The sequence below is a fragment of the Nematostella vectensis genome, chromosome 13 (genome assembly GCF_932526225.1).
Source record: "Nematostella vectensis chromosome 13, jaNemVect1.1, whole genome shotgun sequence".
Classification (NCBI taxonomy): Eukaryota; Metazoa; Cnidaria; class Anthozoa; order Actiniaria; family Edwardsiidae; genus Nematostella; species Nematostella vectensis.
The window spans coordinates 10273543-10290216 of record NC_064046.1 but is presented as its reverse complement, the minus strand read 5'-3'; the positions used below and the strand labels follow the sequence as shown (position 1 = coordinate 10290216).

The 16674-nt window shown below is 39.0% G+C and overlaps 1 long non-coding RNA gene across 2 annotated transcripts; it reads right to left on the bottom strand.

The window, feature by feature from the left end:
• Positions 1-916: 916 nt before the first annotated feature.
• Positions 917-9446, bottom strand: LOC116619045. Of its 2 annotated transcripts, none has more exons than XR_004296478.2 (4): positions 9285-9446; positions 8670-8761; positions 8337-8387; positions 917-2212 (listed from the first exon to the last, which is right to left on the bottom strand). It is a non-coding gene; the product is annotated as an uncharacterized LOC116619045 (long non-coding RNA). The 2 variants fall into 2 exon arrangements; XR_004296479.2 differs by having other exon boundaries at positions 8670-8748.
• Positions 9447-16674: the final 7228 nt, after the last annotated feature.

Genomic DNA, 16674 nt, shown 5'->3' with positions numbered 1-16674 from the left:
GATTTGAAATTTGTCAAATAACCTGTGGCATTATTTGGCTTAAGAGTAGTTGCTGTCACCTTGGTTGGATGCATATCTTCAAGACCATTTATTCCTTATAGTGATGCCTGAGTATCTTCATCTTGTTGTGTTTATTTTGCATTGATTAAATTTTTGGGTTGTGGGTACTTCGCAAAGCCGGTACAGGCCAGTTGAGGGGTCAATGTCTTAAATAATCATTTGACTACCAGGTTGAGATAGAAAAGATGACGGTAATACTTGTAAGCACACAACGATCTTTAGCAATAACTAAGAAGACATGATGACGGGAACCGGTTTAGCGCGCGCATATATTTTCGCATATAATTTGATTGACATCTCAATCTACGTCACAAATGACTGGACTCGGGCCTTTCAGTTCACGGCCTTTTACCGAAGGTTGACCAAAATTCCTCAATATAACAGATTTGAGCGAAAACGCGCGTTTTATAGGGTCCATACGAACCACATAACATTTGGAAGATAAAAATATAAAGAATTGACCAAACCTATCAACTCTGAAAGGTTATATGGACTTTAAGGAATTTTCATAAACGATGCCTTTTCCACATGATATCTATGACAGCGCACACTGCCTCAGCCAATCCTGGATACGCACCTGGGTAAAGAAGATTGGGAAAGAATTCCTCCATATACAACTGACAAATGACTTTCTAGACGCGCAAATTTAAAAAGGCGCTTTGAATGGTATGCAAATTAACTTTCAAATAAGGAAAGAGTACAGACAGCAAAATGTACAAAAAAACGCACATTCTTTGTGTGCCTTTTTATCTGGATAATGGATAACGGGGTGTTTTTCTGAGAGTTAGAGAACAAACCAGGAGAGAAAGAGAGTTTCTTGTTCAACTTTCTCCCCAGAAGAATGACAATTTTAACCTTGAAATTCAAACTCACATGATTTATTGAATAAGAAACAGAAATGTTTCATAACATATTTTATATTGCGTCATAGCGTGACCTTGTAAGGATCTTTTCACCAGTCAGACAGTGCGTGAATTTTCTTTGTGATATTCATTGATATTCTCGAATACTCAAAATGATAAAAATGACGGTAATGATAAATAGTCCCGCGTGCAGAAAATATCGGAAGCTGTAAAACAGAAGCCCGTACATCTAATTAAAAAACGGCTATAGCCTGACAGTCGGGAAATATCCTCAATGGCCTAAATGCCCAATTCAATTATAAATCTGTTGCCCTTTCTAAACAGTTATAGGATAATTTGAACTCACTAGGCTGACAATTTACTGGCTTATTTGAATAAATTGGAAACTGTCGGGCATATAGTCCATTGGAGACCTGTCCCGACAGTTGTAGAAGATAAAATTCAGTGTCACTGCAAGGAAAAACGTTACGAATACAAAGCTCAAATTAGATTCAATTGCCCTTTCTCCACAAATATACAATACTTTGAGCTCACTAGGTCGATAATTTACTGTGATATTTTGGTAAATTGAGAACTGGCTACATTTAGCAGCATATCATAGAAAATTCCAGTGCCACTAAAATAACGATTCTATAGTGTGCCTAGACAACAGAAAACATCCAATACCGACAACAAAACTCAATTTAGGTTTGCTTGCCCTTTCTCAACAAATATAGAATACTTTGAACTCACTAGGTCGACAATTCTGGGTTGTTGGAAAAAAAATTGAAAACTGTCGGGCATTTTGTCCATTGAGGACCTTTCCCGACTGTCGGGCATATAGTCCATTGAGTACCTTTCCCGACTGTCGGACATATAGCCACTGCGATAAAAGAAACCTTGTCAGTGCAAATGGCGAATGGATGATAGCAGTTCCACACTTCCAAAACCGCGAAAGGTTTAAAATGAACTCCAGCTATGCCAGAGCTATAAATCGACAGGCTTTAATTTATCATACTATGATTGCTTCATTTTCTCCTGCATTTGGTTGAAAATATAATGAGACGCATGGTACCCTTCGGAGCTGGAACTACCGTTTGCCAATCGCCATTTACCGTTGGCACTGACAACGTTTTTTTAAAATAGGTGTACATGGTTATTGTCAAACCAATCGAACAAGAGGCGTGATTTCACAGATGAATCCAAAATAAAACTTATTTCCATCTTGGTCATCCCACTTGGATGAGCCAATGTATCCAATATAGACACTGTCTTTTCCCTTAGGCCCGCCCGGCATCCATGACGTGTACCTGATTAACAGAAAAATAGGTTAATATAAACTTTATAATCATTGCTAGGAAAAAGACTAGTGAAAAATGGGCATATAAAACAATTTTAGTAACAGTTGCAAGCAGGGCCGTACTAGGGGGTGGCCCTGCGGCCGCGTGAGGGCCTGCCCCACCCCCCAATATTTTCAAAAGTAATACGAGAATGACCAGTACGGTCGTGGTTGTGGCCCCCGATATTTTTAATGTTTCTGTATCTCCCCCCACCCCCCAATATTTACAAAAGTAATACGAGAATGACCAGTACGGTCATGGCTGTGGCCCCCGATATTTTTAATGTTTCTGTATCTCCCCCCACCCCCCAATATTTTCAAAAGTAATACGAGAATGACCAGTACGGTCGTGGCTGTGGCCCCCGATATTTTTAATGTTTCTGTATCTCCTGTATCTGTATCAAGCTAAAAAGCAAGAAATTTTCTAAATAAACGCTTTTTAGGGGATGTTAGCAATTAATAATTATTCGAACAACCCTTTGTTGTGAAAGAAAACGACTACACAAGGAAAAGGAAATAAAGAAAAATTGTAAAACATGCTGGTAAAACTCGAACCGCGGATCGAGGTATTCGTATTCAGGTGCGCTACCCGTTGGGCCATCGAGGCAAACGGCAAAACGGCATTTATGTGGTACCTGTTGTAATCGAAGCATCGCGTCGAAAACTCTTGAAAAGACGGAACTCATTTGAAAAATTAGAGACCTTAGAATGATTCAATAAATTTACAATTTTGACACAGTATTAAGTTCTAAATAAGCTTTTTCTCAAATAACTATAAAAAAAATTCTATCAACAAATTTTTCCTCTAACGATAAAAGTATTTGATTCAACGAGGACAAAATAGATTGGTCATTTTTGTATAGCGTTGAGCATAGGAACTCTAAATTTCAAATTAGATAGATTAATGTTTGCGGTTGATTACAGTCAAGAATTGGTAATATAAAACTTATAAGTTTTAAAAAAGATTAGAATTTTCAGGCTTTTCTTTTATCATACGATAATTGATACCCCAACTTGAAGAAATTGATTCGAGGCCCCATAATAATTCAATCCAATTAAATCTGCGTCCCTGCTTTTGTTAACTCAAAAACTGACAAAAACTAATGTTTAAAAAAATTATATCGAAATTATATCGAAATTTTTTTTCGTAAGCAGATTTTTCCTTAGAAATAAGAAAAAATTCCGTAATTAAAAAACACACACAATTTGACACCTATCTTGGAAATATTTTATTCATAATTATACAGTTGATCATATTGAATAATAAAAAAATAATAATAATATTGCTCTGGTAACAGGGTAAAACAAGGCCCTAAAATAATAGAAAATGTGCCCTTCAGGATTCCTGAACAAACGAGGAACGCCTGGCGCTTTCGAAAAGGGGAGTCACTTTTCGCTCGAGAGTGATTATTTATTTTTTAAAGCCGGCAACCTCCCCCCCCCCCCAAAAAAAAAAAAAAAAAACAACAAAAAAAAAAAAACCCGTCGTATGGCAATAAAACTTGGTATGGTTTGTTTTCAAGTCCTAAACTACTGATATATTGGTATAAACCCGGAAATTAAGAGTTTGATACTATGGGCACTTTAAATAATAGAAACCTGCGGTTGCCTATTATTGCTAAAGAAAAACGTTTGAAGTGTTAGTGTACATTTGATCATATCTCGAAATTATTCGCAATTGATGTTTAGTACCATAAATAATGCATACATAATCCTTAACATTTTGTTTTTATATTTGGAAAAAAATGCGCATATTTCCCCCTAGCGTAACAACTCGCTATCAAACGCGAGCCAGTCATCGTTAAAAAAATCGTTAAAAAATATCTCTAATCCATCCTGGCTAAACTAAAACGTGCCCGCGTTTGGCATATTACTAATTACATATTTTTTTTCTATCTTAACAAACTTAAAAAAAAATTTATTATAACGCCCGACAAATTATGTAGCCGGAGACACGAAATCGTTTCTGAACATTAACAGTATTTTCTTGGGGTAGGAATTCACCTTACCATTTGGGCGTATGATGGAGTATATGGAACTCTCCTCTTTTCCCACTCGTGCTGGGAACATGTTCTTGGTCGCGCTTATTAGCTCGCAACTCTTCTTTCTTGGCCAGTAATGGACGCTAAAAGACATTTCGCATCGTCATCACACTTAAGGGTGCATTCTCCAAGATTTACTGCGTTAATTGTGGTGTACACTGAAATGTGTAAAGCCGTATTTGGTTACGAGTAGGTTGCGCACTGTTCCGCCCTGGAGACCAAGTAGTTCAAGCATATCACGCAAAATAAAATATTGGCCATGGGAGCAAGACCACCCATGTCAACAGAGACGTGAAAGTATATAACCACTTGTTACATAACAGTTTTTATAACGTTTTTTTAGTGATAATCCATTAATAATGAAACAAGACGTTTCTTTCATATGGTAATGCTAGACTAAAAGGATTAATTAGGTCGTTATTATTAACCTACAAATGGCAATTTCACCAAAAGCAGTTTATTAAGCAAAAGAAATAAATAAACGAAAAAGAGGAAAATGTTGAACATTTCTTTCTCTTTCGTTTTAATATGCTTCTCGCAAACTGATGTGTCAAGGGCTACATATAAAGATATTGATACCATATATTACATCCTGTGTTCAAATTTTTTATAGGTTTCTGAACGATAACGAAATATGACACTCGAGCTTGACTTTTTAACTCTTTCCACTTTATTATAATGAATATTTGAATTGATACTCATTTATTGTAGATAGAGTATTTGCGTCACTTTAGTATTTTTTTCAACTTGTAAACAATTAAGCAGTGAGCTTAAGAAAAAAAAAACAAACAAACAAAACATGATGTGAGGGATTGATATCAGAACCCATAACGATTTCCCAAACAGCCCCACCCGCCCCCCAAACTGATCCCCCCACAGGTAACCCAAATTCTCGATTGTGTGAATAAATTATAGTGGTGCACGTTACGTTGTGTTTCTCATGGTTTACAGTAAACATATGGGATTGTTCACTTTTCTACGAAATAAAATCGCAAAACTCTAAAATATATTCTGACCTGACAGTGGAGTCTTAGATGTGGTCTGGGTGAAGTTTCAAGCTATTTGGACCGGCATTCGAGAGGTAATAATATCTTATTTTTTGGTTGACTCGTGGTTGGCTCGTGACTCGCGGTTGACTTGCGGCTCGTTGTTGACTCGTGAAACGCAACAACTCCTAGCACTACTAAACAAAAGATGTTAATTACTTTGTGTATTTTATCGGGCGCTGAAGGTGTGCATAGGTGAATGACAGCAAATCGTAGCTGTACAAAGATGTAGATTCATATTCAAAATCACACTCCAAAGAGTAAGCAAAGCACTGTTATGTCTATGCCACCTCCAAAATATATTTGATTTAGGTCACGACTACTTCCTTAACACGGTCCAGTTAAGCTCAATTGCGAATCATCTCGCGGGCGTGGACTAGTCTCGTCGCTAAATCCGTTGCAGCTCACAAACCGCCTGATGTAACAGGCAACACCTTGTAGAGTCTTGAACTATAAAATGGTCTCTCGTTAGGATGTCTAAGCCTATTCTGGTGGCAATTATGTGAATCGAACAACATCCAGCTTGGAAAATGTCTTTTAAAACATATATTAAGATATTTACTATACACGATCGCCTTATTTAAAAATAAAAATAGAAGGCGATCCTATATAGCAAATATCTAACGATGAACATGTCATACTCGCTCATAAGATATTGCTACTCTATGCCCGGTAGTGGGTGAATCTTCTCGTCTGTGTCATCGTTCATGGTGTTACCAGACATTAGATCACTTCTCTTCAAATGGATTTGATATCTACTTCCCTAAAAGCGCCTTTCTCCATATAGACGAAATAAGTCTATTTCGTCTAATGGAGAAGGTGCTTTTAGGGAGACTTATCCTCTTTTGCGTCTCCCGGCTCCCCGATTTCCACATCTCGTCAGCTATTATCTTGGATTAATCATTATCTTCCAAGTTTGCTCCATAAGCGCCCTCTGAACAAAGTGTGATTGTTTTACATTCACCAATGCCGATGTCAATTGTTCGCTACAGGTATCTTCTATACTGGTATCTTCTTCGCCTTAACAATTGTAAAATGAATCAATATCAGTGCCGTAGCAGGCCTCAAAATATTGGAAGGGCACAATAAAGAAATATTAAGAAATAATTGGGGGCACAGCCACGCCCCTACTGGTTATTTCCTTATAATGTTCGAATATATTGGGGGGGAGTACCTTACCCCCTGCTATCTCCCTGAATATTCACCTTCTTTGCCTTAACAATCGTCTTCAATGTAAGCTGACTTGGACTGATGTATTCGATAAACCTCTTCCAGTAAGAAATGGAGTAAAATCGTTTCAAGTTCAGCAAGGTCTAGTTGAGTGGTAGTGGAAGATTAGTGTATTGTTTGCTTTGGAGTGGGTGGCAGGGGCGTGTCCAGGGGGATGGCCAAGGGGGGCCGCCCCCCCTCCCCCTTCTAGCTGCCAAAAATACAGTAAATGTATGAGACATTATCTAAAACACAGGAGAAAATGCCTCCTGTTAAAAATCCTGGCATTTTTTTAACCGCCCCCCAACGTTAATCCGGAGTGACTTGTCCTTCGACTGGATATGCATCTTCATAAAGAAATTTTAACTTTCGCAGTTCTAATATGCTTTATTATTAGAATAACAAAACTTATCAGAAGTGGGCACGGGAGGCTCGATTGCTGGCTTTGGAGCAGACGTGGGCAACTGAAGTATAGTGATTATTGATGTGTCAAGTAAAATAATAAATTTATCACCATTGTATAGCGTAAAACTACTTTGGTAATTAAAGGAAGAATTATTATTGCACTTACTTGGCTTCATTATTCATGGATTGATAGAGATCTTTTAAGAAAAACTCCCCACATAGCTTCACCCAAGGATACTTAAAAGTCGAACTATAGTGGATAGACTTGCTTGTAACCGGAGAGCAAATGCTCACAAGAACCGCTACAGATTTGCGAAAGAAATAAGAAACTTTGAAAAACGTCAACACTATAAGTGATTAAAAAGACCATAAGAATAAAGAGAGCAGACCAAGCATTGTCCTTTCGTATAGAAACATGCCGTTTGCCGTGCCTCGGATGTATCAGGCGCGTACCCAGGATTGGCGCAGTCATAGGTATTATATGGAAAAAGCATTCTATGAAAGATTCTTTAATAATAAATGACCTACTTTCTGGCCTACAAGGGGGGGGGGGGGTGCACCGCAGCCCCTGTGTACACGTCACTATAACCCTTATCCCAGCACAGTCGGAATTTTGCCAAAAGAGCTAGGAAGAGAATGGTGTTTCTTCCCCTGGCCAATCCAAATATTGAGTAATAGATTTGGTGTTCCCTTCCCCCAAGTGAAAATGCTCTAGTTATGGCATGTCAATACTAAGGGGGTTTTCACATGAGGGAAAGTGCCCGTATCGTAAGGTTTTCCTTGTCCTTTGTTTTGCACTGTTTGGTTCACATACGAGGTAGTGTGCCCTTAGGAGTAGGGTTTCCCTTCCTCTAGGTTAGGAAAAAACCCAAGGTAGTAGGGACAACTTTTGTTTACATAAGCCCATGTAAACGCAACGAGTAGAGATACCTAACCCTAGCTAGTAGGGCTACGTTTGGGGGTTCTCCGGTTACATTGTTAGCGCACGAAAACCTAACAAGCAAAGCTAGTAAACAAATAGCAGCCCACTCTCAAAATTCAGTGTAAGGAAGAAAAAAAATTATCCTGGACTTAGCCCTCCCTTCTAGGGACTACATCTCCCATGTGAACATGCGCTATGTTTTGACCCAGGGTTGTTGGTTATCAGCCAAAATACAGTAAATGTAAATGAGAAAATGCCTTGAAAGTCCCTTTTGGGCCCCCTCCTGTTAAAAATCCTGGTTACGCCGTTGTGACCCTACCAGTTAGCGTGCCCCCATCAATCCGAAATAGTCCATGTGAACCGGCGGTTTCTTCTAGGTAGGGTACGGTTAGGGGCTAGGGCACCTTATCATATTGTCATGTGAACACCCCTTGTTAAACACCCCTTACTCTAAAATGATTTAACACACACCCTGATGCATTATCAGTGCACGAAATTAGGACTCCGCTTGCAAACGAACGGCTGAAAGACAAAAACAACACACGTTAGTACCAAAGGGATTCTAACTAAGCGAAATTTGAGAAACAGATGTTATTTACAACTACATTTGTTTATTTGTGGTGGAAACTTGCGAACAAAAAAAATATTTTCTGAAAATGTTATACTTTTGGGGATTATCTTTTCACAATTTAGGTATTAACTCAACAAGCCTTAACTTTAGAAACATTTATTTTTTTTATTTTATAAAATAAACAAAAACGGAGCTTTACCCTTTATTTATTTCATTCATTTTTGTCAAATCACCTGACTGCTTGGGAAAAAAACAACGGCGTCTTTTACCGCGACAGGTACTTCTTCTTTGGTTTCTTCGCCTTGACCATCACTATAGAAAATTACTACGAAACAAATAATTACCAGAAGAAATAGAAGGGTTGAGGGAACACTGCTTAACAACGTACACCACAGGCGGTCCAAGCTCATTATATGTAATTTGACGGTAAAAATCTAAAATCTTTAAAATTGTGTATTTATGAATAGAATGACTCACGATGACCACTTGTTGTGTTGTTTATTACTCGACCGAGTTTGAAGCCATTCAGCAGGGATTTCACAGGGTTACTGAGCTTTCTCTCCGGGGGAACAGGGACGAGGCAATTTTGACCGTTGCCAAATTCATTGTGGTCAAACATATTACGACGACAAAAAGACTAATATTCTGCCAGATTCCTCGGCAATGAAAAATCGTGTGGTGCTGAGATTTGAGCTGGTTGTAGTACAACTATCTGTGGGGATGTCGACGTGATTTGAACCCGATAAAGCGGGAGAAAGTGTGTTTTTGAGGACGGAACGTGAGGTATGTCCAAAATTACTTGCCTACCTTTCATTCACACTTCCTTCACACAAAACGACGCTACGTACCTCGACACTCGATGTAGTTTTGTAACAGCAAACCGTTGGGGTTCATGCTGCGCAGACTGCTAGTCTGGTAAGGACGGGGTAGTCCTTAAAAAACTCTATCATTTTGAAAACTTGGTACGCTGCATGTTTTGCTGGTTTTGATAAGTTTGGGGAAATGCTGATTATGACGTCAGACAATACGTAATCATCCTCGAACTCCAACTGAAATTCACTTAGAAATAACGTATAAGAACCCATACGAAAAATTCGAAACATTATGGGTAATCACAATTGGAAAAATGCCGCCATATGCTGTTTGGAATAACAAATCAATTCATTCCCAGGACCCTTATAATTTCTAGTGGGAGGATATAAATAGGCGCGCGCAAGCTAGACAGAGATTCAATTTTCTACATCACTCGCGCGTAATCTCGCTTTCTGATTGGCTGTTAGCTGTGACTGTGTGAGGTGACGAATATCTTGTTGTATAAGAGCAATACAATACACCAAAAACTGGTATTCGACTTTGCCAAATTTTCGTCTTTAATAAGACTTCTTCAGGGCAGACTGAAGAAGGTGAATCATTACAAGCATATTTACATCAGAATGGTGGCGCGAGACGCACGAAACATTACACATGACAAAAACGCGCTTGTTCTAGAACAGCGCGCGCTATGGGTAAAAAGAATTTACATCTCCATGTGGGTTCTTACTCAAAAGTCGTCACTATTAAGACACCGCGGGTAGATAAACTTAAGCCGATAAGCCCACTGTTGTAAAAGAGTAAATACAACGGAAAACTATGGAAAATTGGTTAAAAATCCCACTTCTGACACCATTTTAATTCTCAAAATTAACGCGTAGACACAAGCAAAGACCAACATGCTCTTGAACGTTAAAGGTTGAACTAACTGATATTCACTGGTCTATAACAGTTATTTATTGATATACATCAAGTTAGTACCTGATGAGCATCTAACTTCATAATTACCGACAAATCGAGGATTTAATGGAAACTTAGAGGCTCCGCTTAAAAAAAGATCAAGGGTTTGGATTTTAATAATTAATTCTTCATGACAGATGCCGCAATAATAGTTTTCCAATAGAAGGCGAATGAAATATTCTAATATCATATTATTTAAATTCTATTATATTTATTTATATACTATAATTTAATCGAAAATACTGCTATATGTTACTGGAAAAATAATAATACCTCTACTGAACCGCCTTTAAATGTTTATTCCTTGAGTATGTACAGCCCTGTCCTGGGCGAACCTGCCAAGTTTGAGGTTGACACGGCGCATCCTACGTGGCAGAACGCAGAGGATTCAAAAGAGGAAAAAAGAAGGGTTTTTACCGCCGGCTTTCATTTCCGAATAGCCCCGAATGAGACCCGGGTAATAGGCTACAGGTCTCGGAGAACTCGTCATCAAATGCAAAGGACCAACGGGTGGGATCCCTGTGGAAGTACCTGCAACAGCTTAAACACGAACGCGCGGTATAAAAAGGGATCGCTCCGCCCCCTTTTTGCATACTAATCAGTATCCAACATGGCGGCTGGTAGCGTTATCAAAGGGGGAATCAAAGCTTGAATAAAGCATAATAAAAACACATTTTTATTAGTCAATAAAGCTCTAATTTAATAATTAATGTGGTTTTTGTTGCATGTATAGTATTTTTTGTCTTCGACATGCTGTAATATTACGGCATTTTCCGTCCTTTTTGTTGTGAATGTAGGCTGCTTTTGAAATTCGCGCCATTTTCCCAGTGTCAATCAGTCCTTTTACTCCATTCTCACTCTTTTTCTTCCTTCTATATATATTCGCCATCATATATTATAATATATTAATCTCTGACTAATATATTATATATTTACATAAACAAGAATATTAATCTATATATTATATATATATATATACATCAGTTATAAAATGATGGTTGAAGGCTTTCAAAGAAAGTGCTCAATACTCGAAAGTAGAGCGGTGTATAGTGTTGGTTTGAGAAAAATACAAACTACATAGGTTTCCCTACAGGTCTGTTTCGTGGTTGCCCACTGATCCCCTGATGAGTGGGCAACCACGAAACAGACCTGTAGGGAAACCTATGTAGTTTGTATTTTTCTCAAACCAACACTATATACATCAGTTATATATGTGTAAGATAGAGTTTCAGCGAAATTATTGAGTAGAATAGAGTAGGATGTTTGTAAAGCATTGAGATTTTTATAATGCTATATTAAATTATTATTATTATTATTATTATTATTATTATTATTATTATTATTATTATTATTATTATTATTATTATTATTATTATTATTATTATTTTCTGACTTGTTTTGTTTAATACAGTAGTTTTGCATATACATGTCTTTAGCAGGGTGTGTGTACATCATCTTTATTATTATACATAAATTGTCTGCTTTTTGCATGATATCTATGTCAGGGCACATCCCCTTGACAATTCAAGGCAATGTTCTCCAGAAATGTAAATCTAAAATAGACAGCAAGCCAGGTTAGGACCTGTAGTGTATTAGCACACTTTACTTCAGTATCATATAACAGAGATGACGTTATTGATAATGATTATTTGTAATACCATATAAGGTCATGGCGTATGCCATAAGTTGTAAATACTGTGATTAAAGATGAGTCTATATTCGCAAACCAAAGTGTACTGACATTAAGGTTGCTCAGTAACGACGTTGCTACGCTGGTGGCGTTGAGCGCGCGCATATACATAACACAGAATTCGTCATTCCAAGCAATTCCTGAAGTAAAAGAAATAAAAATATGCGTTACAAGTTCCCAAAAATTGACTTTTCAATCTTTTTCCAATATTTTGTAAAAACGAAGATTTAGTCAAGCCAACCATTTTTAAGCCAAAGTTTTCAATTTTCACTACCTGCGCGCGCTGCAAACACCGAACGCTCGCGCACGCACTGAAAATTTTATTTCATTAGATAGAAGGCGTTCTGCAGATTGGGGCGTTTATTAGACATTTACGGTAAAACGGGAAAATACATATCATAAACGCGTTACTCACAAGATTCGCTGCTTCTGAGGAATTTTTTGGATTCGTTATTAACACTTGAAAATTGACAGTGTGTAATGACAAAAAAACGAATAAGCATGTTTTGATAACATGATCAAGCAAAATACATACTTATACATCTTTTTTATTACCACACATTTTATTGACACAGCGTGTAAAGACAAACTGTTTCTTTGATACAGTGCAACACAGCATACCATAGGTACACTGCCCTGATCATCTGTCTCTCTGGCGAACACCTCCCTCGCTTAAGTGTTATCCCGCTTTCCCCGTACTGGTTGGTAGCTGTTACTACGAAGCTGTAGGTCCTCCCTGGTCTGCCTGTGATGTTAGCTAGCGTGTTCCTAGTTGATACAGTAGGTGGCCGTCAGGAAGAGTTACCCAGCAAAATGTGTAAAACTGAATCACGCCGCCATTCTTGTATGGCTTGCTCTTTCTCGGCATATTTATGCTTTCGCACTCTGCTTATATGGTGCGCGCGTGGTCAGAGCTCTTGCGCGCGTGACGTCATGGCCGCTGGTGACGTAATAATGCAAATTAGAATAGAAATCAAAGAGACCCAAGCTAGCTTGCAAGCTACAGATCTGCGATGATCTGGATAATTGTAAGTGTAATATTCGGGACCATTTTGGGTATACTAGACCATGTATACCCAAATCTACAAATATTACATTTACCAAAATGTTGAGCGGCAGAGTCGCGCAATGGTGAGTTGAAATTTGGGATATTTGACAAAAAATGACACTGCGCTTTCTCGAATGTGTTCCTTTTTTGCGATACTGTCAGTTTTTTTTAACCTTTTGATTTATTTATTTAGTAGTAATTCTTGGAATTACAGCTTTTTCACAGCCAAGCTCTCTCCCCGGTAAGTGTTGCATAATTCTTGAATTGATTCTTTGTTTTTTTAAATAAATGATTTACTTGATAGCTTGTTTCATCGCTTATTTGCTCAGCAACAACAAAAAGTAAAAAAAAAGATATTCTTATTATTTATAAATGATTGAATACTTCTCAATTATGCAACAGTCTACTAAAGACAGTTGATAGTTTTTTGTTTATATAGACTACCTGTACAGAATACGAAAACCGCGTGAGAAAATGTAGGCGCTTGTAACTCGAAAATAGTCATTTGTGCGGGCAAATAATGTTGTCAAAACAAATCTTATTGTAAACTTTTAGCTAACGGGGAAAAGAGGAGGGGGAAGCTCGTGAGGGGATACGCGATTTTACAAAGGACATACGGGGCTCGTTGTCTGCTTCGCTTTTACATGGGGGGGGGGGGGGGGGTAGTTATAGAGACACTAGGTGGTCACCGTGAGCGTTGTGGAAACAGGAATAAACCAACGAAGGGCAAATACTCCAAACTCTATTAGCTAAACTACTGTACATTCACAAAGACGTACATAGGACTTTCCCCCTGTGTTGATTCATTCGCGTCAAAATTTCAGAAAATGAAAATACAAGAGTGAGAGTAAGCTGTGTCCTTTTCATTTTAGAGCTTCGGGGCAGAGGGATTGGATACGCCCATCTGATGTATATAGATGCAATATTACAGTTGAGATGTCATCTGACATGAACCACCAATATTATCTATATACATACAGTACAACACGTAAGCAAATATGATTAATTTTTATTAAAATTCAAGAAAATGAAAATATAACAATAAGAGTAACCTGTGTCCATTTGTTTGCAGATTTTCGGGACAGAGTGTATGGAGCCACCCTTCCCTTTTTACGTTTATAACAACACAATCTACACGCCAGGTGAGTAAAGAAGTCACAAGTCATATAACCCTCCCCTGTGACGTGTATAATAACACAACTTACACGCCAGGCGAGTAAAAAAGGCACAAATCATATAACCCTCCCCTGTGACGTGTGTAGCACAACTTACACGCCAGGTGAGTAAAGAAGTCACAAGTCATATAACCCTCCCCTGTGACGTGTATAACATAACTTACCCACCAGGTGTAAGTTGAATGTTATTATACCACTGTAGTCGCCTGGGGCCGGTTCCTGAAAAGTCAGATAAATTTATCTGCCGATGGAACTTATCCGTAGGTTAAATTTGCCGGATGGATAGCTATGGATAGCTATTCGACCGATGAAATCTGGTTCCTAAGCAAAGTTATTTTAGTCTCCCATTAACGCCAACTTGAAATTAAGAGCTTCGGTTTTACATAGTGGACGTCGCTTAATGTCTTGGGATTAGGGCTTGTTTCTTCAAGCAAACGTACGAAAAACTACAAAAACCCACTGAGCCTGGATCACCACAGGCCTAACATGTCATTTGTTATCAAATGTTTATAGCGCTAATAATTATCTTCGAACGACACCCTATAACTAGATAGATGATGGAGGGTTTATAATCTAGTTTTATTTGACGTTTTTATATTTCTAAAATCCCAATTGTCCGGGTTTTATTTCCAGGCTTGGGAGCCCTGTGTTCTTCCAATAACCCGGCAGATAGCGACTTATCGGGTCCTCTCGACCTGTGCTGACTTTATCTGCTACTTTACCAGAGGATAGCTTTATCGGCTATTTCAGGAACCCAATTTATCTACGGATAGATTTATCTGGGGAGAACTGCTAACTGAGCTTTCAGTAACCGGCCCCTGTACGTCAGTAAATGATATGACATATGGTCGGTGATCACTGCGTCTTTTTCTACAACATGTGTGATTGTCTCAAAGACGTTTACACTTGTCTCCTTGCTGATTATTTCTGAAGTTTCTATGGAAATTGAGCTTTGTTTATTTTGTTTTATAGCTGATCTCTTTGTTTTATTTTTATCGCAGTCTTGCTGGTTCCAAAGGTAACAGCCCTGGCGGTAATGCCATCTGCACTGGAAGTAGTACCGCTATGGTGCAATCCTTTTTTCGTGTCGTTTGTCGTCATGGCGACCATGGTCACGGTGGCTGTTTTAGCAGTCAACTGGGACGACGGAGATCCGAATGATGACAAGATCTCTTCCGACTTGAGAATCTGCGAAAATGGCTCCAGTGTCATATGAAGATGCGTCACCAACCAAACACGCGGTTATCATTTCAAACGTAATGAGTGCTTGGCGGTAATCCCAAACATTCTGGAAGCTCTTTTTCCAGGCTCTGTAGAACCACGCGACTGTAGATCTTCCAGCGCTGCTTCGATCACCAGTGACTTGAGGATCCTCACAGCGCCATAATCCGGGAGGATACCATTGGGTTACCTAAACGAATCACCTAGAACCGCAGGGCAACAAGAGGCTTTGCCACCAAGGGTTAAGGAAAAGGGACCAATTACTGTTGATCCTAGACCAGGAACTTTGGAGACTGCTAGAGCTGAAACAGCTGCTCCGCCTGTACCGCCGAAATTGTTGGACACTGAAAAAGAGCCGAGATCCCTAGGTGCGAAAGCAGTACAAGACATAATTCCACTGCATGTTGCTAAGACGGGTACACCATCATTTCCCTGCAAGACGGCTGAGACAACCCAGACGTATTTAGGAACTCTCCACCCTATACCTCTTACTTTCTTGGCAAAGGAAGCTGTCAGTAAACAGCTCGCCTTCAAATCACTTGCTTCCATGAAGGGCCCAAAACTAACTCAGCCCATGGAGAAGGAGAGACCATTCAAGCCAGAGTACACCATGGGCTTGCTAGCAGTACTGGCTAGAGTAGTAAGCTGTGTTAACCGCCGGACGTTGTCCAACAGCAGCACCATTGATGGAACTCGACTTCTACCGCTTAAGACTGCTACACTCGGTTTCCCTGAATTTGACACTGCCTTGGCGCCTGTTCTGATGTTCAATATCAGAGGAAAAGACCACAATGAGATGCGAGGCGCTGCAAGCTCATCAGACACCGTCCTTAAAGACTGCCTCGATAAACCAGCTTTACAGATATCTGTATAGTTGGCTCATCGAGGCAGTCTTAAATGACGGTATGTCCAAGACTGTTTCAATTACAGCCTCGACAGCACACGTGAACACCTCAACACCCCTGGGACCTGCCATTGTTTCAAATATATACATTTTTAATGACGCGGGCACCCTGTGGTTTTTGGTCGAAATTTTCATTGTCCGTTTTTGGCATGTTCCGACAAAGGGATTTTTGAGGACTTTTTTCTGTTAACTAGCTCACTTAACTGGTTCGTATGCCTATGAAAAAATTCTATTGCAATTAGTTCCAACTGTACCCATAAAAAGTCGTAGATAGACTGGACTAAACGAATGTCCCCATAACACGGCATTATTGCTCCTGCAAATAAACTTGTTGTTAAAAGGACTCAATACGCAACTAACTGCTGCAATCAAAGGGGAGTCATTGCACCTGCAAGTGATCCCCATACACTACTAGGGGAGCAGCTACATG